The sequence below is a fragment of the Balaenoptera musculus genome, chromosome 21 (assembly GCF_009873245.2).
Source record: "Balaenoptera musculus isolate JJ_BM4_2016_0621 chromosome 21, mBalMus1.pri.v3, whole genome shotgun sequence".
Lineage (NCBI taxonomy): Eukaryota > Metazoa > Chordata > Mammalia > Artiodactyla > Balaenopteridae > Balaenoptera > Balaenoptera musculus.
Genome location: NC_045805.1, coordinates 28,180,825 through 28,204,808, shown reverse-complemented (window position 1 = coordinate 28,204,808; position 23,984 = coordinate 28,180,825). Strand labels below are relative to the sequence as shown.

Below are 23,984 nucleotides of genomic sequence, written 5' to 3'. Positions count from 1 at the left end.
GTACCGCATAGAATTTATAACTTGAGATTCTCTTATGCATTGAGATTTGATTCTTTTTTTTGCATTTAAAAAAAATCTGAGTGGCCCAAGGGGGAAAAAATCCATGTGGTATTTTACAGACACCGTGGGACATGGGGTCAGCCTCCCGTTTACTGCATACAGTTCCTATTAGTATAGATGAGAAGGCCAGACATACAACAAAAGGAAAAAGAGACCCCACGGGTTCTAAACCAAGGCTGAGAAATAGTCCCACTATCTGCCAAGGAGCAATTTAATTAAACTCTTATTTACTGCTCCTCACCCCACTTTCATGCATCTCAGCGAGCAGCGGCATCCGTGTTTGCTTATCACAAAACCAGTCTTGCTTACTTTCAACCGAGTTTCTAGATCAATAATCATCGGCATCGATTGCACAGTCCGCCTTGAAAACTGAAGCCAGTATGTCCTCAATGAAAAATGAAACACGCTTATTGTATTTGTAACTAATGTTCCCTGAAAGTAAAGCAAATATTGATATTCCAGGCACACATAAAAACCTAGACGTATCATGAAGTGTATAAAATGCACACTGCACACATTTAATAATCATACTACATTTTCAATAACGGGAAACAAGGTACAATGACTGCTGTAATTCACCAACCCCTTTTCTTCCTTCCAGGAGCACCACATTGTTTTATTACAATATAGCAATCCTGCCACATTACATTTTACAGTATGTGTACAAGAACCGTTAATAGACTAGCCCATCTACAGTAGGCAGCAACGACTCTCCCAGCTTTGGCGATCCTTGCAACTTGGCTTTTATGTTAATTTCACATTTTGTTGATGCGTTTGTGATGAAATTCGGTACTGCCCAGAAGAGAAATTATTTTACATTTCCATTAAAAGCTATAGTAGTAAATAAACCATAACAGCTTATGTAGATATCCAGTGGAACATCAAGGGGAGACCATCTAAGTGCCAGACCCTGTGTTAAACATTTGATAAAAGAGCACCTATAAGGCACATTTCTAACATTTTTTTCATGGGATAGAGTTTTGAAGATATTTTATAATATGGTACCAACCTCTACAGAACACTCAAAAATCAAGGGAAGTTTATGTTTGTCAGAAAGCAGCTGTATAGCTCATCACCATGGAATGCCCTGTGAGGGCTGGAAATGAAACAGTGTTATTAGAAAGCAGATAAAAAGCTACCGGAGGCTGCTGAAGTTCACAGACTACTGGGTTAAAACACACACACACACATACACACACACACACACACGCATGCACACTCAAAATAAGACTGTAGCAGATTACAATAATTAAGGGTGATAAATAACAATTAACATCCCTGTAATTGAAAAAGGCCCTATTTTAAAGAATAAATTAACACGGAGGTGTATGTAGGCAAATACGTATATAGAACACGACTCAAAACAGGTGGCTGATGGAGGAGAGGGAAAAATCATAGCAATTAGTTAATTTAGAGAGAGACCGTGAACAGCTCTGAGATGCCCTATTTAGGTTTTCCCTTTTAAACGGGGTTGCAATGAAAAAGAATAAGGGAACACCTCTGTCTCCCCAAAGGCTTTGTGCCAAGCACTGTACCAGTCATTCTTACTACGTCCTTTCATTTAAATCTTAGGACTACCTGGAGGTGGGCATTATTAGCATCTCTTTTGTTTTTATAAGTGAGAAAATCAGCTGAGGAGGAAGTCGTCCAAGATCACACAGCCCGTGATGGACAGAAGCAGGGTTTGAATTCCTGGCTGTTGATTCCAGAACCCAGGGCTTTTGTGCAGGAAGGTACAAATCAAATAGAAAACTAAAACCATCATCGTCGGTGCATGCATGCTGTGAATGGATGATATACGACAGCAATTTTCAAGGGCCATCATGTTCGCTCACAGAGCACTAGCGGGCAACACAAGGTCTGGCTCTTTCTCCATGTTCTAGCAAATATCTCTACACGCACTCTGATGCTTTACTCACGATTGTAGCTTCTAATGGAAATGTAAGCTCATTTCTCTTTGGGGCAGTACTGATTTCATGGCAAACACGTGGACAAAATGTGAAGAAAGGTATTCCTGAAAATAAGAATAACGCAGAGGAACTGATTAAAGAACTAAAGAGATCTTTGATTGCTCCTTCCACTATAGATAGCCTTGAGCACGATTCTTAACTCTAATCCACCAGGGCTGTCCGAGGGAAGGTGACAGGTGCCTTGTATCACTCATTCACAAGACGCATGGACTACAATGACTTTTCTTTTAATCTTGTAGAGGAAAAACGAAAACAGTAAAATTCATTATAAAGGTAATTTAAAATGTATAATTCTGAATGAAATAATGCCATTTGCAGCAACATGGATGGACCTAGAAATGATCCTACTAACTGAAGTAAGTCAGAGAAAGACAAATCTCATAGGATATTACTTATAGGAGGAATCTAAAAGAATGATACAAAGGAACTTATTTACAGAACAGAAACAGACTCACAGACATAGAAAACCAACTTAAGGTTACCAAAGGGGAAAGGGGGTGGGGGAGGGATAAATTAGGAGTTTAGGATTAGCAGATACACACTACTATATATAAAATAGAAAAACAAGGACCTACTTGCATAGCACAGGGAAGTATATTCAATATCCTGTAATAAACCATAATGGAAAAGAATATGTATATATATGTATATCTAAATCACTTTGCTGTACACCAGAAACTAACACAACATTGTAAATCAACTATACCTCAATTAAAAAAATAAAATAAATGTATAATTCTGTGATTGTATGTTGTTGTTAAATGCCCTTTTCTGAATGAAATAACAGTTATGGAAAATGGCTCTTAGGTCTTAATGTCCTTCCTTGAAAAAAAACAAAAAAAGTTGGCAACACTCGGCTAGTCCATCCTCTTACAGGGAGGGGAGGGGATTAATTTGATTGGTCTGTGAAATCCAGGTGTCTGGGAGCCACTGACGGCTCTGAAGGAGGAAAGCCAAGCCATGGCACCAGCTCACTACCATGCAGCTGGACTAAATAAATAGGGAAGCCAAAAGAAGAGGGCACTGAAGAAAGAAAAAGGGAGAAAAACAATTTGGGGAAAAACTCACACATAAGGGAATAATGAAGTCATCACAAAAAAGAATAAAAATAAAATAGAATGTGCGCCTCGGGTGTTCACAGCACATTCTCTGTTCCTGAGCCCAAAGTAATAGAGATTTTACTCAGCCAGAGAAAGTAATAAGGGGAACAAACAAACATAAAAATGACTCAGAGTTTGATGCACGGGATGTATTGACCAAATGCTTCCCAGGCTTGGTTTGTGATTGGTCTGACAGCTGCTGTGGCAAACACAGCGATGGCCATCACACATGAGACAGCGAGAAGAGATTACCATCCGAGAGGCAGGGTGATACTTTATCCTTTTTGCTGACTCTACCGCTTGGAGCTCAGATCCATTCCTCATATTGATCCTGATTCTCCCACCTTGACTGGTACAGAGCACTTCCAATGACAAAATCAAGTTGTTCACATGCCTCACTGTTTTACTTGGAAACTAAGTGAATTTATCACTGAGAACACATGACTCCCACTGTCTCTACATCCCTAAAACCGAGGGAGATCACGGTCGCCTGGAAAGAAGGCATTAGCCCGGACGGAAATAGGGTGAGAACAGGTTAAGCCGGGTGGGGATGAAGTGGGACGACATGGTTTAGGAAGAGAGAAGAGTGGATGTAAACCTCAACATGACCTCACATCAACAACATATTAACAATGTGAGAACATCACAGAGGCAGATCTGGTTCCCCAATCGTACACTATGGAGAAACGGTAAAAATAAAGCAATAAAGTGTTCATGGATTTTATTATCTATCTAACACAACTACTATTAACAATAACCACTTACTGTGCTACGTGGTAGGAACTCAGGTAAATGTTATAACCACATGATCTCATTTGAATCAATTTTCACAGCATCCCTATGAGACCTTAGTATCCCATTTTGCCCATGAGGACCCTGAAGTTCAGAAATGTTACAGAATTAGCCCAAGATCAGACAGTTAATAAAAGGAGGGGCTGGGATTGAACTCTACCTGACTCATGATTCCAAGGTCCATGTTCTTAAATAATGTGATTTAGTAAATAATGCCTCCCTTGGATTTTAAGGGGGCCCCCCCAAAGATTGCTTTTTTTCCAGCCCCCTGTCTTTTCAAGTAGAAAAGGTAATGGTATCATTAAAACAAAACAAAACAAGGGATTTAGCTTTTCTAATTATGACGTGGAGAAAGGGGTCTAGAACCCAGGTCTACCACCTTCAACGTGTAACAGTCCCTTGACAGTCCCGTCGAGTGAAGCTGTGGAATAAGCATGCCCATCTTGGGTTTGCCCTGGTGGAGAATGAGGTACAAGCTCCAAGAATAGGTTGTCCCCCCCCACACACCCCCACTGTGTCTCCGTCAGGGTTCTGATACAGTTCAGCAGGCTTCCTACTTGGAGGCGACTTCCTCAGCAGGGTGGTGGTCTCATGTGATTCATCCATGGCGTGCATTTTTGACCCACTGGTTCAAGGCCACGAATGCGGTCTACAGCTGTGCAGTGTGGCTTTTTATTTTTTCATGTGAAGCAATTTGGGCCACTTGAGAAGTAGAGGCAGAGTGTAGACTAGGACCACCTCTTTTGGGAACAGAACTTCTGTCTGCCTGACTCACCCTGTTGCTCATACTGGTTTTCTCTTTATCCAGCTCTTCTTACATGGATTCATCACATCCTCCAGAGCCCAGGTCATGTCCACCCAACACATGTAACTCCTTGATGAATCAGTCAATCATTTTTTAAAATTTTATTTATTTATTTTTGGCTGCGTTGGGTCTTTGTTGCTGTGTGCAGGCTTTCTCTAGTTGCAACGAGCAGGGGCTACTCTTGGTTGTGGTACGTGGGCTTCTCATGGCAGTGGCTTCTCTTTGTTGCAGTGCACGGGCTTCAGTAGTTGTGGCGCATGGGCTCAGTAGTTGTGGCTCGCGGGCTTAGTTGCTCTGTGACATGTGGGATCTTCCCAGACCAGGGCTCAAACCCATGTCCCCTGCATTGGCAGGTGGATTCTTAACCACTGCGCCACCACGGAAGTCCCTAACAATCATTTTTGTTGGAGCTTTTTGCTTCCTCTTTTCATTTAAGCATTGCCTCCACATGTGTTTTCTGAGTGCCTATTCCATGCCAGGTACTCTGCTCAGGGTTGGCTATAAGGAGATGGATATGGAATGATTTCCACTGCCTACAGCGTGATCCCAGGCCAGCAGGCATACATTAACAACTATCTGTTGATGTTGGGCTCAAGTCAACAAAAAATTTTGAGCACCTGCTTTGTAGTAGCCACTGTATTAGACACCATGTAAAGCATCTTTGTGAGATTCTAAAATACAACAAAGACACTGATCAGGGATTCTCAACCAGGGGTGACATTTAGCAATGTCTGGAGACATTTTTGGTTGTCACAAAATGAGGTGTGAGATGCTAATATCATCTGATAGGTAGAGACCGAGGATGCTATAAACTGCCTACACTGGGCAGGACAGCCCCCGAAACAAAGGCGGATCCAGCCCCAGAGGTCAACTGTGTTGAAGTTGAGAACCCCAGCTCTGTGTTATGTTCCTTGGAGTCTGAATCCGAGTCAAGTATTGACTGCCCAGTACCGCAAAAGGGAAGGGGATTAGCTTTGATAGAAGCTGTCCTCAGTTTCTTTAGAGATCCAGAGTTGCTACTGGGAGCCAGGGAGGCAACAGAAACCAGGAAACTCAGGGATGAAAACCCCGTAATGAGAGCATGATCACGCCCAGGTACAGAAGTGAACGTGAGCAAAACTTCAGACTTGAAAGCAGGCAAATGAAAGGAATAATGGCCCCAGCACTTTGAACGCAGGAGATCAGGGAAGCCAGAAGAGCGTGAGGGAGGCTTGATTGACTAAGCCCCACTGAACAAGTGCCTATGAGGTAAAAGCAGATACAAAGGGTAACTGAGACAATGGGACAGTTGCGGGGGAGGATGAGAAGAGAGACTCACTTCACACGCTGAGTCGGTCGCAGAGGTGAGAGAGAGAAAACAAAAGCTCTTCCCCTGGCTGTGGTACCGAAGAGCCTTTGAGAGGATATCTACATTACCCGGATGAAAAGCTCCTGCCTCGTGGAAACAAGAATGACAACACTCCACTGTCCTTTGTCCAAAACCCAGGCTTTCGTGAAATACCCTCACAACTGGGGGAGCCTGAAAAGCCAGTGCTTCATGCGTGCTTCTAATGGACTCAGAGTCACTGGGAAATAGCGGGATCTCAGCATGTTTCCAGGAAAGTGAGGAGCAGATACAAAGGAGGCAACAGAAACCTTCAAAGGTCCTGTCAGATTGTTTGGGAAGTCCACGCTGAACACAGAGGTGAAGGGCTGGTGCGGGGCATTGAACGACATTAGGATGCTTGACCCCTCTCTCCAGCTCCTACTTTTGTTCTGATCAGAGAAGGGCGCCCATGAGGTGAGCTGGGCAGAGTGAACGGAGTGAGTCAAGGCCATCCTGCTCTGAGGCACGGCATCAAGGCTGGTGAACACAGACGTCCACATCAGGTCCACTTCTTCCCGTCAGGTCCAAGTGACCCCCACAGCAGAAATGACAAGAAGGCTTGGAGAGACAGGCCTACTCTTGCTCAGACAATGGAGGCAGGGACGGTGGTCCCAGCACTTGGCAGGGCATTGTTGAAAGGAGGCTCCTCTATGGACCTCTTGGTCTCATTCTTTTTGTTTGTTTTGTTTTAACTTATTCATTTTTGGCTGCGTTGGGTCTTTGTTGCTGCACACGGGCTTTCTCTAGTTGCGACGAGCGGGGGCTACTCTTCATTGCGGTGCGCGGGCCTCTCATTGCGGTGGCTTCTCTTGTTGCGGAGCACGGGCTCTAGGCGTGCGGGCTTCAGTAGTTGTGGCTCGTGGGCTCTAGAGCGCAGGCTCAGTAGTTGTGGCGCACGGGCTTAGTTGCTCTGCAGCATGTGGGATCTTCCCGGACCAGGGCTCAAACCCGTGTCCCCTGCGTTGGCAGGCAGATTCTTAACCACTGCGTCACCAGGGAAGCCCTCACCACCAGTTTTATTCTAAAGACACACAGATTCACGAAACCAAGCCAGGACTGAAGGAAAACTCTGCCTGTCTGGGCTTAGCGGCTCCCGGCACTAAGGACGAGCCTCCTCGGGGAGCTGGAGAGTCTGAACTAAGGAGATGGGCAGACACACGTCTATGCCCAAAGGATCCGGAGTGCTGGCAGGGCAGGGGCGGCTGCAGGGCCAGCAGAAGCCCAGAGTCTCATACGCTGTGGCAGCAACCGCAGGGCAAGCGATTCTGGGCGCCAGTGTGAGGTTCAATGTCCCCAGCCAGCTGGCAGAGCGATGGAGGCAGCCCAGACGCGGCCCTGCCTCTCTGCTTCCCAAACACGCGCTACGCCGGCCACATTCCCTGCAACACACGCACACAGGAAGGCGCCTCTTCACTGCCAAGGCGCAGGAGCTCGCAGCTGACAGCCCCAGGCTCCTCCTTCCTGCGGGCAGGCATCTCTACCCCCCTGGGGTCAGAAGGTGTCTCAGCAGAGCGTGCCCTGGGCCTGGAGAGGATGGACACATAGCCACGCACACCTAGGCCTCGGGGACGCCCTGAGGAGGATCACGTGGGGACACAAGGCTGGGTGGGAATCTGGGCCGGAGCCCAAAATCTAGGTAATGCCCAAACAGCCAGCCTCTGCAGCCCCAAAACAACACGAGGAGCTCCCGATTCCATGTTGGCATTCGGTGCAGTTCCTTGGAAATTCCCTCGGTGACTTCTGAGGGCCAGGAGTGAGGCTTTCCTAGTGTGTCGGGAAACGGTGGCTTGAAGATGGGTATTTCCTACCTTCAGATAAAACTGGCTCAGAAACAATATCTGCAAAGGGTTTTGTAGTTTAACACCCTCTTTGATCCACATTCCCTCACTTAATTCTCACAGAGCCGGGGTGGGGGGGTGGTCAGCTAAGGAGCCCCTGATACCCTTTCCTGGGGCGCACGCATCTACAGAAAGCAAGCATCCACAACGGCTGTAGCCTCTACTCCCCACTGGAAGCAGCGAGACTGTCTAGAAACATGCCAGTGGTCCCCTGGCCGACCGCCCTTCCTAGGCCCTGCTAGGCCTCCGCTGACATACTACACTTTCCGTTGCCAAATCGGAAGACTCCACGGCTCCGCCCACCATGGCCCAGTGAGTAGCAGAGGATGCCCACCATGGAAGGGCCTGAATCTCCTTGTTTACAGACATCACCCACCAAGGAGACATGTGCAGAGAAAACAGAGCCTTTTCGTGACCAGACCCGGGGCTTCGGGTGTTCGCTGCAGGAACAAGGGGCCGCAGCTGCAGAGGTACGAACGGCGAGCTCCATCTGTTGGACCTGGGGTTCCGGCCTCCGGTGCCTCCTCCCTCCTCCAGCCTGATGGAGGCACGGCCTCCCACGGCAACGCCCTGGAGAAGATCTCCGCCAGTCTGCTCCCGGGGTACAGAGGTGCGGTTTTATCCTGACTGAAGATAGAGCAGGAACTTGGCGTCTGCAGGCTTCTCTCTGCTCCCCGAATAAAGCCAGCACGGCGGGGCGCATCTGCTGGTCACCGAGGTGTGCGGGCCTCCCCACCACCTAGAGTCGATCCTCGCGAGTCCAGCTGGTTGTATTCTACAAAGTCACCGCAAACACGGCGTTTGCTCGTCGTAGAAGAAACATGTACACAGGTACGTACACATCTCACGCAGATTAGAATCTTCATTCCTCACTCATCCTGGTACATTCTGTTTCCTTTATTTTACAAAACAGAAAACGAGGTGCCAGAAGTATTTAACATGTCTTAGAGGACAGGGCCCAGATCTGGGCTCCGTCCAGCCCCCACTGGCCGGCCCCCGGACCCCAGCGTCTCGCAGACACCGCGCCACCCGCCGGCCCCATCCCCGGGCATCTCTGCAGGCGGGGTAGCGTCGCCTGGCACCGCCTCGGCTGGCACCCCGTGCACCGGGTGACTCAAATTCTTCACCGCTCTGCGCACATCTGCAGATGACTGCGAAAGTGCCGTGAGTGGTGATTTTGAGGCTACAAATAAATTTACAGAGTAGGCGAATTCAGAAACACGGAACTTGCAGGTATTAGGATGGACGACGCGGTTTTCCCTGGGTCTCCGTGTCGGCCTGCGGGCCCGCAGCAGGCCCATCCCAGCCCCCCACCTGCTCGGCGCCGTCCTCACCACACACCCCGGCGCAAGCCACACACTCCGACCGGACACCCCTCTCTCTCCCTGAGTCGGGGGGCCATGGCTCCTCTGGGGGGAGGGCTCCAGGCTCTGGCGCCCGGCTTCCCGCCCCACCTCCTCCCCGGCAGGGTGCTCTCGGTCTGGCCGCTCCCCCCGACCTGCCGCATCTTGGACCTCTCGATGTGCTCCACGTAGGTCTGGGTCATCTCCGTGCGCCGCTGGTGCAGGGCGTGTACTCCGCCTTCATCCCTGACTCCCGCTCCTCCAGCCCCTCCAGCCGGGAAACCTGATCTGCAAAGTTTCTGGCCTTCAATTCCAGCTGGCGGGTCTGAAACTCGCAGTGTTCCACCTGGATTTGTAGCTCTCCCTTCTCTTGTTCCAAGGCATCTTCAAACTCGATAAATTTCTCCTCGGCCGGCTTGCGCAGCGCCTTCTCCGGCTCCTGCTGGGTGAGCAGCTGCTCGTCGTCCTCGCGCAGCGGCTCCAGCTCCGCCTCGTGCGCCTGGTTCTCGAGCACGTTGACCACGAGTGGCATCAGCTCCTTGACCACCTCCTCGTCGCAGCAGTGGATGAGGCGCTCGGACTCGCGGGAGATGGAGCCCGCCAGGAGCGACACCCGCTCCGACATCACCGAGCCAGAGCAGCAGTCGTCCTGGTACACGACCACGCCGCCGCCCTCGTCCACCTGGATCTCCAGCATCGCGACCACCGCCGCCGCCAGCTGATACTGATCTTGGTCTCATTCTTGAGACTTTTCTGCAAGTTTGAAGTGACTTATTTACAAATAAAGAATTTTCAGAAAGTCACTTCCCATGATGACACAGAGACACACACATTTACAACTTCCTACACGCTTCCTTGTTGCCACCTAACTATTGGGTCCTTGAACTAAAATATATACGGACATTGAAAAATACAGACGGACACATAAATCTGGCATCTCACTTCTCTGATTCGAATCCTTCACTGGCTCCCTATCACCTGTGAGCAAAAAGGCAAAGTTTTTCTAAACAAGGATTTACTGTATAGCACAGGGAACTATATTCAATACCTTGCAATAAACTATAATGGAAAAGAAGTGAAAAAAATGAATATAGATATATACACATATATACGTGTAACTAAATCATTTTGCATTTTGGAAACTAATACAATATTGTAAATCAACTATACTTCAATAGAATTTTTTAAAAATTTAAAAAAGAAAAAAAATCAAAGTTCTTTAGATGGCCAACAAGGCTTTCTATCAGTCTTCACTTCAGTGATTCTCCCCCATGTCGTTTAGGCTCTCTCAAAATGAAACTAACTGTACTTCCTGGCCAACCATGCTGTTTGATACCTGCCTGCTTTTAATCAAGCTGATCCTGCACCTTGAGCTTTCTGTGTAACTTTCTACCATGGTGACCTCTTATTCATCCTTCAAAACCTCTATGGGAATTACATTCGGCAAGGTCTTGGTTGACCACTCTGGCCAAGAGAAATAATCATGTTCCTCCTATTTTATTAATGTTCTATTATTAGAGGTAGCACACTCTGTTTTAGATAGTTATTTACATATTCATTTCATTTATTGGATGCTTGGGTTTGTCAGGAATAGAGACTGTGCCTCCCTCCTGGGTACGCCTTGAGGCAAAGAAGCCATCTATTGAAGTAGTGACAGATTAAAGCTCTATTAGACCAAGCAAGACACTTGTCCAGGAGCTGTCTTTAAATCACGCTCTGGGGTCAGTTACAACAAAGCTGACCCAGCACCAATGGGAGGGTCGTGTGATGTAACAGAAAGGATCCAACATGGGAATCGGATACACCTCTGCTGGAATCACTGCTTCCTCGCTTACCAAGCACAGGGCACACGGTTAAACAGCAAGACACTGTAGGGCTGTCTAAAGATGTGGGCTTTGAAATCAAAGAGAACTAAGGCCCCTCACTCTCAGAGGAACTTTGGGGAAGTTACTTAATTTAAGCCTCAATCTCCACATCTGTAAAATGAAAATGATAACGGTACCTAACTCAGCTGTGAGAATGAAATAGGATGACATATGGCAAGTGCCTAGCAGAGGGCCTGGCACACGGTCCTCAGTATATGGCAGCTAACAACCATGCCCATTCGTGAGGATTCGAGCATCGTAGCTCTGAGTGAAACGACCTATACACACAATCCAGCGTTTGTCAGCTCCCATCTGCTTTGAGGTCTTTTCTCCCCATTAGCTTTGTTATCTTTTTTCTCTATCTGTCATTACCATCACCCCTCTACAGCGCCAATTCCTATCAATGATTATTTGAATGAGTTAATTAAAAATGAGAATGTGAGTTCCCTGCCTACCAAGGAGGCACATTTTTCCGGGCAAATGCATGACGTTCATTACCACGTAATGCTCTACTCCTTCCAAACATACACGGATATGGTAGCTAAGGTATTTCAAGCAGTACACAGATGACAAGGAAAGGTCCAACTGACCACCTAGCCTCATACAGAACTTATGGACCAGTGACTGCTCCCGTCCAGTTGGGGTGGTATTAGGCAGATCTGCTCTTCTGTTTCCCCTGCTGTGGCACAGCTGCCTCCCAAAGGTGATCTCCAAATGATACTACAGAGCTGGCACATGAATCATCCATCTGACACTTCCTGCACACAGAAATCGATGCTTACACCATCACTTGTAACTAGCAAGGGCCAGCGCTGGTGGTGCACGGAGGATGACAACTTTCACACATGATGAATGAACACATCTACAGAGAGAATCTGTTGGGATGACTGACAGCCAGGTCTGTAAGGCAAGACTGAATCAACAATTAAAAGAACAGTTCCAATTCAGTTAAGCCCTAGCCAAGACAGACTCAGTTATATTTAAATCAAAATTCACCACAGCAGGGGATGATCAGCTGTTCGGCTCTGAATGCTGGATGTTTTTTCTTGGAAGCTTAACTGACAGAGCCAAGTGAATTGGAGTTATATGCAGATGTGAGCTATGCTAAGCTAGAGTGGCAGGCCTGTCATTTATGGTGTGGAAGCCACTGTGACTCGCACCAGCTAAAGCTCTGGGAGTTTCATGAAGTTGCTCTTGCACTCAATGTACTTACTGCGTTGAATCTAAGGTGGCTCCGTGGGAAGATCGCAGCTTCTTAAGATTTTACAGAGTGAAGAAGCGTGAGAGCTGTACAGGGCGATGAAAGAGGCCATCTAGGGTTCTTGAAACAGACACAAATTCTGGATCTGAAGCTAACTTGTCATAAGATGAGCTGGGCGTATCTCCACAGTCCCTGGAGGCAGGTGCTTATTCTGTGGGTCTCTAACTACCCCATGAAGGAGAAACGGGCACGCTATTTGACTAGCAGTTACGTGAAAAATCACGCAGGGGGCTGGTGTACCTTTCAGTTGCCCAAAGTTAACTAAAAACAAAAGGCATTAGAGAAGGTGGCATTTCTTCCCCAAGAGACCAGACAGATAGCCATCAGAATTTGGGAATCACAGCAAAGGATTACCAGGAGAAGCTGTGATGGCAGTGGTTGGTGGTTTCTATTTGAATAAGTTCTGCCTAAAAAACAAAGGCAGTCTACATTTGCTAAGTGTATCAGGATGGCATGTGGTGTGCTTCAGAGAAGCATTAAAACCCATGCTCCCTCAGCAGGATCAGGACGGAGTTCTTGATTCATGCCCATGGAGCATTACTGCTGAATTACAGGACCTCAGCTCTTTATTGGAAGCCTCCCAGACTGCTTTTACGTCTGCATAATTCAAGATATAAACACTGTTTATGGCTGCTAAACTGTGTAAGGTGGCACAGGACAGAGAAATCGCTCTACACCTTCGTTATGTGAACTCAGAAATTACGCATTTCCTTTTCTTATGTGTTTTTCTTTCACTGTTTACTACTGATTGATTGCTGACCTTCTCATATTTTCCTCCACACTGCCTTCCCTCTTGATCTGTTTGTTTGTGCTCCCAATTTGAGAAACCTTAAGCACAATACAAAAATTTTATATTTTGAAAGGATAAAGCATGTAATTTTCTGCCAGAGGAAAAAAAAAAGAGGAGGGGAAGAGAGGGAGGAGGATAAAGAGATATTTTGTCAACTGCTTCTGCATCCCATCAAAGTTTGTTCAAAGTGGTCACCGGCACTAAGCAAATCTGCCAGTGCCTCTCTGGGACTTGAAAACAAGGCAGATTTCAAGGCCATCGAATGATGGGGTTTCATTGCAACTGGGGAACAGTAAGGCTCAGCCCTGGAATCACAGCCAAGAGTAAAGAAAGGGAGGAAACCGTATGATATCACTTAGATGTGGAATCTAAAATATGACACAGATGAACTTATCTACGAAACAGAAACAGACTCACAGACATAGAGAACAGACTTGTGGCTGCCAAGGGGGGAGAGGGGCAGGGGAAAGATGGATTGGGAGTCTGGGGTTAGCAGATGCAAACTATTATATATAGGATGGATAAACAACAAGGTCCTACTGTATAGCACAGTAAACACTGTTCAATATCCTGTGATAAACCATAAGGGAAAGGAATATGAAAAAGAACGTGTGTGTGTGTATATATATATGTATAACGGAATCATTGTGCTGTATGGCAGAAAGTAACACTACATTATAAATCTACTATACTTCAATGAAACAGGTTAAAAAAAAGAAATTGAGGAAAAGCAGTAGGCTCGCATGTGTGTGCATATACATATGTGCATTCACTTATGCCATTATCTTGTGTCCATACTCTTAGCTGCGTATGCATGAAATGAGATGGTGGGCAAGTAAAGGACAGGCTTCTTATCTTACTCAGCTTGTGCTCAGCATATAACGTCCAACACATAAAGAAGCTTCATCAGGTCGAGTTTAAGAGAACAGGCTCGGAAGCCAGGCTGTCTGGATTCAGTGATTGGCTTAATCATTCAGTAACTGTGCCCTTGAGTAAGCTGCTTAATTATTCTGTGCCTCAGTTTCCTTACTTATAAAACCGGCATGTCATTGTCACCTACCTCAGAAAGTTGCTGGGAGAATTCAGTGAACAGTGCCTGGCATGGAGTGCAAATGCAATGAAATGTTAGCATTACAGTAGTTTCTCCATGAAGTTATAGATGGAATCAATGATCCTGTAAAACAGAGATACTGCTGTATTTGGCTACCCACAGATGGTAGCTTTAAGGATCAAATGAGTCAATATATATGAAAATCTTTGTAAATTTGAAAGTGATCATTTGAATTTAACAGTTTATTATTATGTATACCAAAGAGCGGTTGTGTAAATATTCATCCACTGAGACACAGAGGCTTCCAGACTATTCCCAGAAGCCTAGGTGTTATCTGCTAAGGTGGGAGGTGGGAGGGATGGGGTGGAAAAGGATACTGAAAAGTATCATTTGCATTTCCTATCCTGAAGGGAATTAGCTTGAGGAAATATGACATACGGTCATAGAATTTAAATACAAGAGGTGGGGGGAAAAAAAGAAAACAAAAAAAGTGTTCATAGCATTACACTATAAAAGTGTTTTGGAAGGGGCTCCCCTGGTGGCGCAGTGGTTAAGAATCTGCCTGCCAATGCAGGGGACATGGGTTTGAGCCCTGGTCCGGGAAGATCCCACATGCTGCAGAGCAACTAAGCCCGTGCGCCACAACTACTGAGCCTAAGCTCTAGAGCCCATGAGCCATAACTACTGAGCCCACGTGCCACAACTACTGAGCCCGTGCGCCTACAGCCCATGCTCTGCAGCAAAGAGAAGCCACTGTAATGAGAAGCCCGCGCACCACAACGAAGAGCAGCTCCCGCTCGCTGCAACTAGAGAAAGCCTGCGCACAGCAACAAAGACCCAACACAGGAAAGAATGAAGGAGAGAAGGAAGGAAAGAAAGGAGGGAGGGAGAGGGAGAGAAGGGGAGAGGGAGAGAGGGAGAGAAGGAGAGAGAGAGGGGGAGGGAGGAGTAGAGGGAGAGAGAGAGAGAAAGAGAGAGAGAGAGAGAGATAAAGAGAAAAAGAAAGAAAGAAAGAAAGAGTTTAGGGAATTCCCTGGTGGTCCAGTGGTTAGGACTCTGCACTCTCACTGCCGAGGGCCCAGGTTTAATCCCTGGTCGGGGAATTAAAATCCCACAAATTGTGTGACGTGGCCAAAAAAATAAAATAATAGAGTTACAGATATAGAAGACAAACTTATGGTTATCAGGGGATAAGGTGGGTGAGGGATAAATTGGGAGACTGGGATTGACATACCTACACTACTATTTATATATAAAATAGATAACTAATAAGGACCTGCTGTATAGCACAGGGAATGCTACTCAATACTCTGTAATGACCTATATGGGAAAAGAATCTAAAAAAGGGTGGATACGTGTATATGTATAATTGATTCACTTTGCTGTACACCCGAAACTAACACAACATCGTAAATCAACTATAGTCCAATAAAAATAAAAAAATAAGTGTTTAGAGAAAGGGAGAAACTGCTGTCCTTACTTGAGCAGGCCGCACCAATTAAATTAGGTATTTCTAAGAAAGAAAAATGAGTGTCACCTGGGACGGCCAGGGATGAAGTCAGAGATTGGCTGGGTTAGTATAGATCCTCCCAGACTGTGAAAATGACAGACAGATGGAGGTTGTCAAGGACCTTCCAAAGAGAAATGGTTATGGGGACACAGAGATAGGACTGTAAATAATACAGCCAGAGAGCAGTGCTTGGAAAGAAAGAAAGCTGAGCGTGTGAAGCTGACCTAGAAGAATGTCGAAGAAGAAAGTAAAGAGGAGGCAAGACCAGTAACTACACTACCTTTGTCATCTCATTGTGTGTCTCTACCCTTGGCTTTGAAAAATGTAATTCTATCTTCTATGTTTCACCCCCCCCCCCCACTCCAGGAATACAGAACAAGAAGAAAAAAGAAAATAAATACGAATCAGGAGCTTTAGATGGCTTCTTTTCTTCCTCGGTAAGGAACCAGAGCTTCTCAGATCAGGATGTGGTAAAAGTCAGTCCATTAATAAGATTTACTTAAGGACCAGTATTAATGATGAGGGTATCTGGGATGTAGACATTCACTTTTTAAATAACTTATATTAACCTCATTTTCCCATCTCTCTTACGATAGCAAATTTCTTTTTGCAGGAATGTTTTTAGAGAAGTAATTTACGGGCACTTAATTACTAGTATTTAACCAATTCAACATTCCCTTTTCTAAGAGTCCATTAGGTTTCTGTTACAATATTATACATTCCAATCAAATGTCACTTTCTGCAAAGGTCTTCACTGTCAGTCTCCTCAAAGCAAAGTTTATCTGGACTATTAGACATTCTCACTCTGCTTTGGCTGCACCAAATTAGATTAATTATTTATACCTGAGGTCTACCGCTTCAGAACTTGGGCATCTCCACATTTCTCCAGTGGATTATTAAGAGTCTCATTTTTTAAATAAAATCCTCATTTCATAGTCTGTTTGCTGGAGGTTAAACATAATAGCCTAATGATTCCTGTATGAAACAGTTCAATGTCATAAGATTCTCTCCTGGGTTTTATGGTGATGAACACATTTGAAACAAACGAACTTTTAAGAATACCCTCGCAGGGAAGAAGGGGAAAGGGCTTCTGACTTGAAAACTGTCTGGCACCAGTCTCGCAGAATTATTAAAACAAGTCAGAGATATTTTATGCAGATCCTACTGTTTATGCATCAGGAATAATGAGAGATACGAAAGGGACCTTAGGGGGATTCTAGCCCCTCTCCTTATTTTATAGATAAAAAAAAAAAAAAGATCACAGCCCACAAACAGCCTTTGGCTTACAGTAACTTGCTTGGTTCCAATGGGCCACTTTCAGGTATTCGTCAAAGGCATCCTTGAAAGAGTAAGACAGGGCACAAGCACTGCCATGCTCAGAATTCTTGATTGCTAGCAACTAACTCTGCTCTGGCTTTTTCAGTCAGGAAAAGACTTTATTAAAGAATATTAGCAGTGCCCAGAACCTCCAGGAGGGCCAAAGAGCCCGACCGGGCTGCCAAGTAGCCAGCAACAACGACCAACCGCATCGTAGGGAAAGGGACAGTCACTTGGCAACACCCTCACGGTTCAAAAACCATGACGCTGGCACGGCTCGCAACCATGAGACCTGGGAGAGATGCCAGTTCTTCTGGCTGCCCCTAAGCGCTGGGCATCTCCGCCACCACCATCCTCCTCTCCAGAGAAGGATTTCCGTACAAGTACCACCTCACATTGCTCCTTTCTCCGTCCCATCTTGGGTGAGAACGCCTGATGAGTGGGCCACACCACAAAGAAGACTAGAAAATTAGTTTTTCAGCTTTTACCTTAGGGAGGTAAGACTGAAAAGGAAATTGCCTAAACATTAGAAAAGAGGACAAACGTCCACCAAGTCTACCAATATGAACAGAGCTTCTTTAAAAAACTTTTATTTCCACATGGGCATCCGGAAGGAAAATGATCTTCTTCCCTTAAACTTCCCCCACCCCCAATAATTTGGCTTCTAACACTTGTGTGATTCTGACACACTTTATAAAACAGAAAATACATTTTTTCATTCTGCTCCTGGGACCTCCCCTTTTTACACAAGAATGCCAAAGCCCACTTGGTGGCCAGCAGAGAGAAGGGAACCTTCTCCAAGCTCACACTACTACATTGACTAAGGCTCTTGACCTTTTTTTTAAATTACTTTTTAAAATTGAAGTATAGTTGATTTACAATGTTGTTAATTGCTGCTGTACAGCAAAGTGATTCAGTTATACATATATACACATTCTTTTTTCATATTCTTTTCCATTATGGTTTATCACAGGATATTGAATATAGTTCCCTGTGCTATACAGTAGGACCTTGTTGTTTATCCATTCTACATATAATAGTTTGCATTTGCTAATCCCAAACTCCCAATCCATTCCTCCCCCACCTCCCCTCCCCCCGGCAACCACAAGTCTGTTCTCCATGTCTGTGAGTCTGTTTCTGTTTCATAGATAACTTCACTTGTGTCATATTTTAGATTCCACATATAAGTGATATCATATGGAATTTGTCTTTCTCCGTCTGACTTACTTCACTTAGTATGATAATCTCCTGTTGCTGCAAATGGCATTATTTCATTCTTTTTTATGGCTGAGTAGTATTCCACTGTATATATGTACCACAATTTCTTTATCCATTCACTATGGAAAATAGTATGGAGGTTCCTCAAAAAACTAAAAATAGAGTTGCCATATGATCCAGCAATCTCACTCCTGGGCATATATCTGGACAAAACTATAATGCAAAAAAATAACATGCACCCATATATTCATAGCAGCACTATTCACAATAGCCAAGACATGGCCCTTGACCTTCTTGACCTAATTCCAGCACCATCTTGACTCCTTGACGAGATAAAAACAAGAAGACTGCCCGGCATGCAGTGGCTCAAGGCTAGAATCTGTCAGTTGCTTGGCTTTGGGCTTTAATTCTCAGACATTGAACTATTTTGAGGAAGCTGTTTACCTTGATGTTCGCAGAATTAGCCTTAGACACTAAGCCTTTAGGGCAAGTTTTATTGTCCAAGGCAAATATAACCTGTTAAGATTTACAGACTTTATTAACAGCAATAACCATTTTACAACCAACATCAGTAAATCAGGGTTTATTGAGAACTCTACAATTTTAATCTGTGGAAAAGCATTAAAATGTCGGATTTTCATTGGACATAATTTCTAACTTTTATGAAAGATAGATTTTTCATTTAACTGGGGAGTATAAAAAAGTGCAGTGTGGGATAATGAATTGTTTTGAAAAGAGCAAATTGGTTTTAGCTAAACAACGGTGTCAAACACTAAAAAGTGGCTATCTTTAGTTAGAACTGCCCCAAGGTTAAGGTTAAAAGCAACTGCAGTAACAAATACGTTCTAATACATCTAGTGATAGGATGAGCTCATAGCATTTAGAAAAGTTTGAATTATCATCTGTTCACATTTCAGGTATTTTAGGAAAAGTGTATGACCAATTATTTCATCGAACCTGTGTCTATATGAGTCTGGTGAGAACCTCTGAGTTCCTATACCGTTTTTCAAAAAGTGTTTTTAGTAACAATAATGCCATTCATAAGACTCTTTCACGGGGTAAGCAAGGTGAAAAACATTGATAGTCACCAGCTTCTATAAATAACCTTTTATTTCCTCCACGCACAAGATTACAAGAGAGGAAAGCAGGAAACTTTATGGTGTCTTCATTCTCTGATGAGCTTCAAAGGCAAGAACAAAGGGCACAAGCTGGGGAGCCCATGGTGACAAGGGATGGTCTTAGCAGCAACCTTCTTCATGGGGCTCAGAATGTGTTAGAAATTGCAAGAGTTTTCAGCTTTAATCTGGATCCCCAACCATAACGGAGCCCTACATCTTCCTCTGAGAATCAAAGGCTCATGATGCTTTAGAAAAGGAGGAAGAAAAGAAGTCACAATAATCTCTACTATTTATTTAGTATTAGAAACTGTGTTAGATGCTTTGCAAATTCTTGGGTTTTCTTCTTCTTTGGTTTGAGCAATCCTACAGGAAAAGTACTGCTCCTATTTTCAGATGAGGACTCTTTAAGGTTCAGGGTGGCTAGAACTGCTGTAGGTCCTAGAAGTTAGGAAGTGCTAGTCAGTGTCGAACCCCAGTCCGTTCGACTCTGAAGTTCATACTTTCCCCCCACGATGCCAAACTAACGATCCTCAGTTCCCTTTCGACCATTTCCAGACGCCATGGCTGTATCCCAGGAGAGAGACCCCTGTGATACAGACGTCAGTATGTGCTCATCAGAATATATCCAGGGCCCTTCACGACAAGGAGATCTGTCGGGGCCATGGCCAAATGTGGGGAAAATTGTAATGAGAGTAGAGATTACCCTTATCCTCTCCCCTTCATATGCCCCCTTTTCTTCCCCTCCAAGGCACCCTCTCTGTAACTGCAGACATTCAGTACTTCGCATTTCCTAAGATAGCATCCAACCCAGGCTCCTGGTCCTTGGGAGCGCAGAGACTCCAGGGCTGCCCTGCTCCAGGCTCCTTATCCTCAGCTCCCAAAGTCTCTATTCTCTCTGTTCTGTTCTTAGTTTTATCACCAGATTACCTATTTCAAAGAAAGAAACACAGCATTTATAGCAGATTTAGGATTAGCAAATTAGCTAGAAGAGATTTTAAACAAAAAACTCTATTTCTAAGGGTGGGTGGAATGTCAGGCAGCAGAACAAGCAGATATGCTATCACTGGCCTAGGGGCTCCCAAGTTTCATAAAGGCTTTGGGGGAAATTAACAAAACCCACCATCTCACTAGAAAGAAACACAAACTATCAAAGAAAAGAAAGATCTGAGCTTTAAGGTTCAATTGGCTTCTCGGTGATCTGAGAGCTTGGACAAGTTCTGTAAGATGGACGAAGTACCGATAGCTTTCCAGCATCTCACAGCAGTCTTCTGCAAATTACATGAAGTAACACAGAGAAACTACTAAACACAGTGCCTGGCACACGGAGATAACTCCATACATGGTAGCTCTTTCTATTCTTATACAAACTACCTTCTCTGGTCATATAGATGGAGTTAGTTAATTGCCAAGTAAGTTCTACCTTGCAGAGAGAAGACAATCGTGTATGTCTTGGGAAAATAAGACTTGCCCCCAAGGTTCCTTTCAATGTGCCAAGAAGGAGACCTCCACCTCCTATGCCACTGCAGGACAAAACCAGCTGGTACATCAGTAGCCCTGCCAGCCACAAGTCCTTCTGGTGATGACCCCTTGGGTCCCTCAGGAGGTGGGCAGGAAGGGAACCAGTGGTGCAGTGGAGAGAGTGGAACACCGCCTGCTCAGAGAAGATAACTCTGACGGATGCTATTTCACAGTGACAATTTCACAGCTAATCAATTTCCAAGCACAGTTCCCAGTTACCGCCATTCGGAAGAGTCATGACTGTAGGTTCCTCGCATGACTATGAGGTCAGTAAGCACCAAAATACTCTTTGAGACCTGAAGACCCCCCCGACAGGCACTGGTAGACATTCTCCACCCTGCGAGACCCCGACTGTGGAAGGTATGAACATTTTCACCTTCCTTCCCTCTCTGTGTCCGTCTCTCTCACAGCTTTCTTCTCTGGGTCTGCCTTCCCTTCAACAAAAACACAGATGTTGGTGGTAATAACTAGTGTGTAAGCTATTGCTGAAACTAAAACAGCTGTAAATATTGGTGCACAGATACAGGTAGTATCCAACTCACAAATAAGTGAAATTTCAAAGTAACTCAAGTTGTTTGGAACCCAGATGCTTTCCCGCCTTAAGATGACGCTATAAAAGCTTGTTAGGGCCTCACAACAGCCATTAACCCACAGTGTAGCTGAAACACTCTCTATTTTCATCTATAATACAAAATGTAGAAAACAAAGCTTTCTCCTCCACCTCCCACCTCAGCTCAGAATTTCTGTTTTAAACCATCTTACAGCCACAGCTGCTCCTTGAAATGGCCCTCTATCTACTTTCAGCCAGCCTGGCTCTGAAATTTATTTCTAATGACATCTACATGCCTAAAAATAAGAGTGACATGATGTCAAAAGGGGAATGGGGAGTGGACTGATTTCAAGAGTGGCCCCCTTCCAAATTTCATGTCCACACGTAAACTGTGCACGTGACCTTATTTGGAAAAGGGTGTACTGTGACCCAGAACATTAACACGAGGCCTTACTGGGTTGAGGTTGGCCCTAATCCAGTAATTCATGTCCTTATAAGAGGAGGAAAATTCAGACACAGGGAGATACAGAGACAAGAATACCATGTGAACTGTCTGTAGTAATGTGTCTACTAACCAAGGACACCAAGGATTGCCAGAAACCACCAGAAGCTAAGAGAGAAGCTCATTTTCTAGAGCCCCCAGGAAAACTAACCCTGCCTGCACCCTCATTTCAGACTTCTAGACTCCAGAACTGTGAGAGAAGCCGCTTTTATTGTTTTAAGCTACCCAGTAAGTAGTAATTGGACACAGCAATCCTAGGAAACTAATACAGGAAGTAAATACCTACAGTGTGGAAATCTGGCAGGAGGGTAGGTACCAGAAAAGAAAATATACTTTCTTACTGACATGTCTGTATTTATTGTGTTCCCTCCTCCACTGTTCAACAACTCTTCCAAATGTTTTTACTGACATCAGCGTGTGTGGCTATCGGAAGTTTTTCACATCCTGTTCTGCTCCCGTGGTTACAGCTGAAAAGCATATCAGAAGCAAATAAAGATGGAAAATGAATTGAGCCAATAGGCACGACTCATTTGCCTTCAAGAACAGGGTGCTGGGGCAAGAAACCTTTGGAGGGATGTCCAAAGAGCTGCTTCAACTTCAACCCAAGTTCAGCTCTTCCCAAGTAGGTGAACAGCTAGGAAGGCTGCTTACTTCCTAGAGGCTAACCCCTTTCCCCACAGGACTCCTCCCTCCCAACCATGGCCCCAAACAGCCTCAGAGTCCTTATAATTCCTAAATCCTTGCAGTCTCTGGGAAGATGCTTCAATGCGTGTGTGTGGGTGTGCATGCATGTGTACACACTCATGCACGCATTTACACACCAAGGTGTATTTTCCCCTTTGGCTATTATTCTATATACTTTTCCAGACTGCACATTCTTTACCCTTCTCTCCTTTGTTCTTTGTTTCTACTTATGTCTTCAAAGACCGAGTGAAGAAGGTCTTACCCATTTTCTAGTACCCAGAATAGGAGAAAAACAAAAAAAACAAGAGTCTAGTGGATTTCACGGTTTTGTCTGGGGCTAGTCCTGGTACAAGCTCAAATATTCAGGAATAAAGGCAGGAAACAATTTTTCATTCATATTCAACAGATATTTATTGAACACCTGGATACGAAAAGCACTGTTTTATGTTCTGGGGATACAGCGATAAAAAATGAACAAAATTCCCCTCGTGGAGCGTAAGTTCTAATAGACAGAAAATAAGCCAAATAAATATAGTATGTTTGTGCTAAGAGCTGAGTTAATATAAAGCAGAGAAAGGGGCTTGAAACTATACATATAGGGTAGGGAAGTGACATTTTCCTCAGAGTGCCCCGAGCAGGCCTCACTGAGCAGGTGATACCTAAGCAAGCCCTGAAGGAAGGGATGAATCGATGTAATAACCGGGGAAGAGTGTTCTAGCAGAGGGGCCAGCATGTGCAAAGGCCCTGGGGCAGTTGCATGGCTGGTGCAGCTGAGGAAGAGTGAGGAGGCCAGTGTGGCTATAGCAGGGTCAGAAGCTAAGGAGGAGAAGATGAGGTCAGAGGCAAAAGCAGGCTAGGTTATGCTGGACCACATAAGGTGCCAAAATAAAATAGACTTTTACTCTGAGTGCTCTGGGGACCTTTTGGAAGACCGAACAGTTATCGTTTAAATAGGTGCAAGACCTTTGTTGGGTCATTGGTCTGAGCATCAGTTTTCTTGCCTCTAAAATGCAAAGGCTGTGCCAGGGAAATATCTAAGTTCTCCTCCAGTTGTAAAAATTAATTTCTAGACGTCCAGAGAAATGTTCGGTTCCCACAGGACAGCTAATAAAACCATGACCTTCCTTCCATCTTCACTCCTCTCCGATGCTGGCAAAAGTGACAGAGTGACCCAGCCCAGGCCGGGAAGGAAGCCTGGTTACGAGAGCCGGTGGTGGCTATAGCAAACTGCTGATACCCAAGTCAGACTCCCAGGAGCGCGTGGGGCATCCTCAACGAGACTGACATTCACCTGGGCACTAACGCCCCGCTGCCTGCCCCCCTGCC

The 23,984-nt window shown here is 45.1% G+C and overlaps 1 protein-coding gene and 1 non-coding gene across 2 annotated transcripts in view; one reads left to right on the top strand and one right to left on the bottom strand.

Annotated features, from left to right (window-relative positions):
• UNC5D (unc-5 netrin receptor D) overlaps positions 1–23,984 on the bottom strand; it is a 288,529-nt gene that overhangs the window by 187,667 nt on the left and 76,878 nt on the right. The window lies entirely within an intron of this gene.
• On the top strand, positions 15,272–15,344 carry TRNAE-CUC. Its single transcript has one exon. It is a non-coding gene; the product is annotated as a tRNA-Glu (tRNA).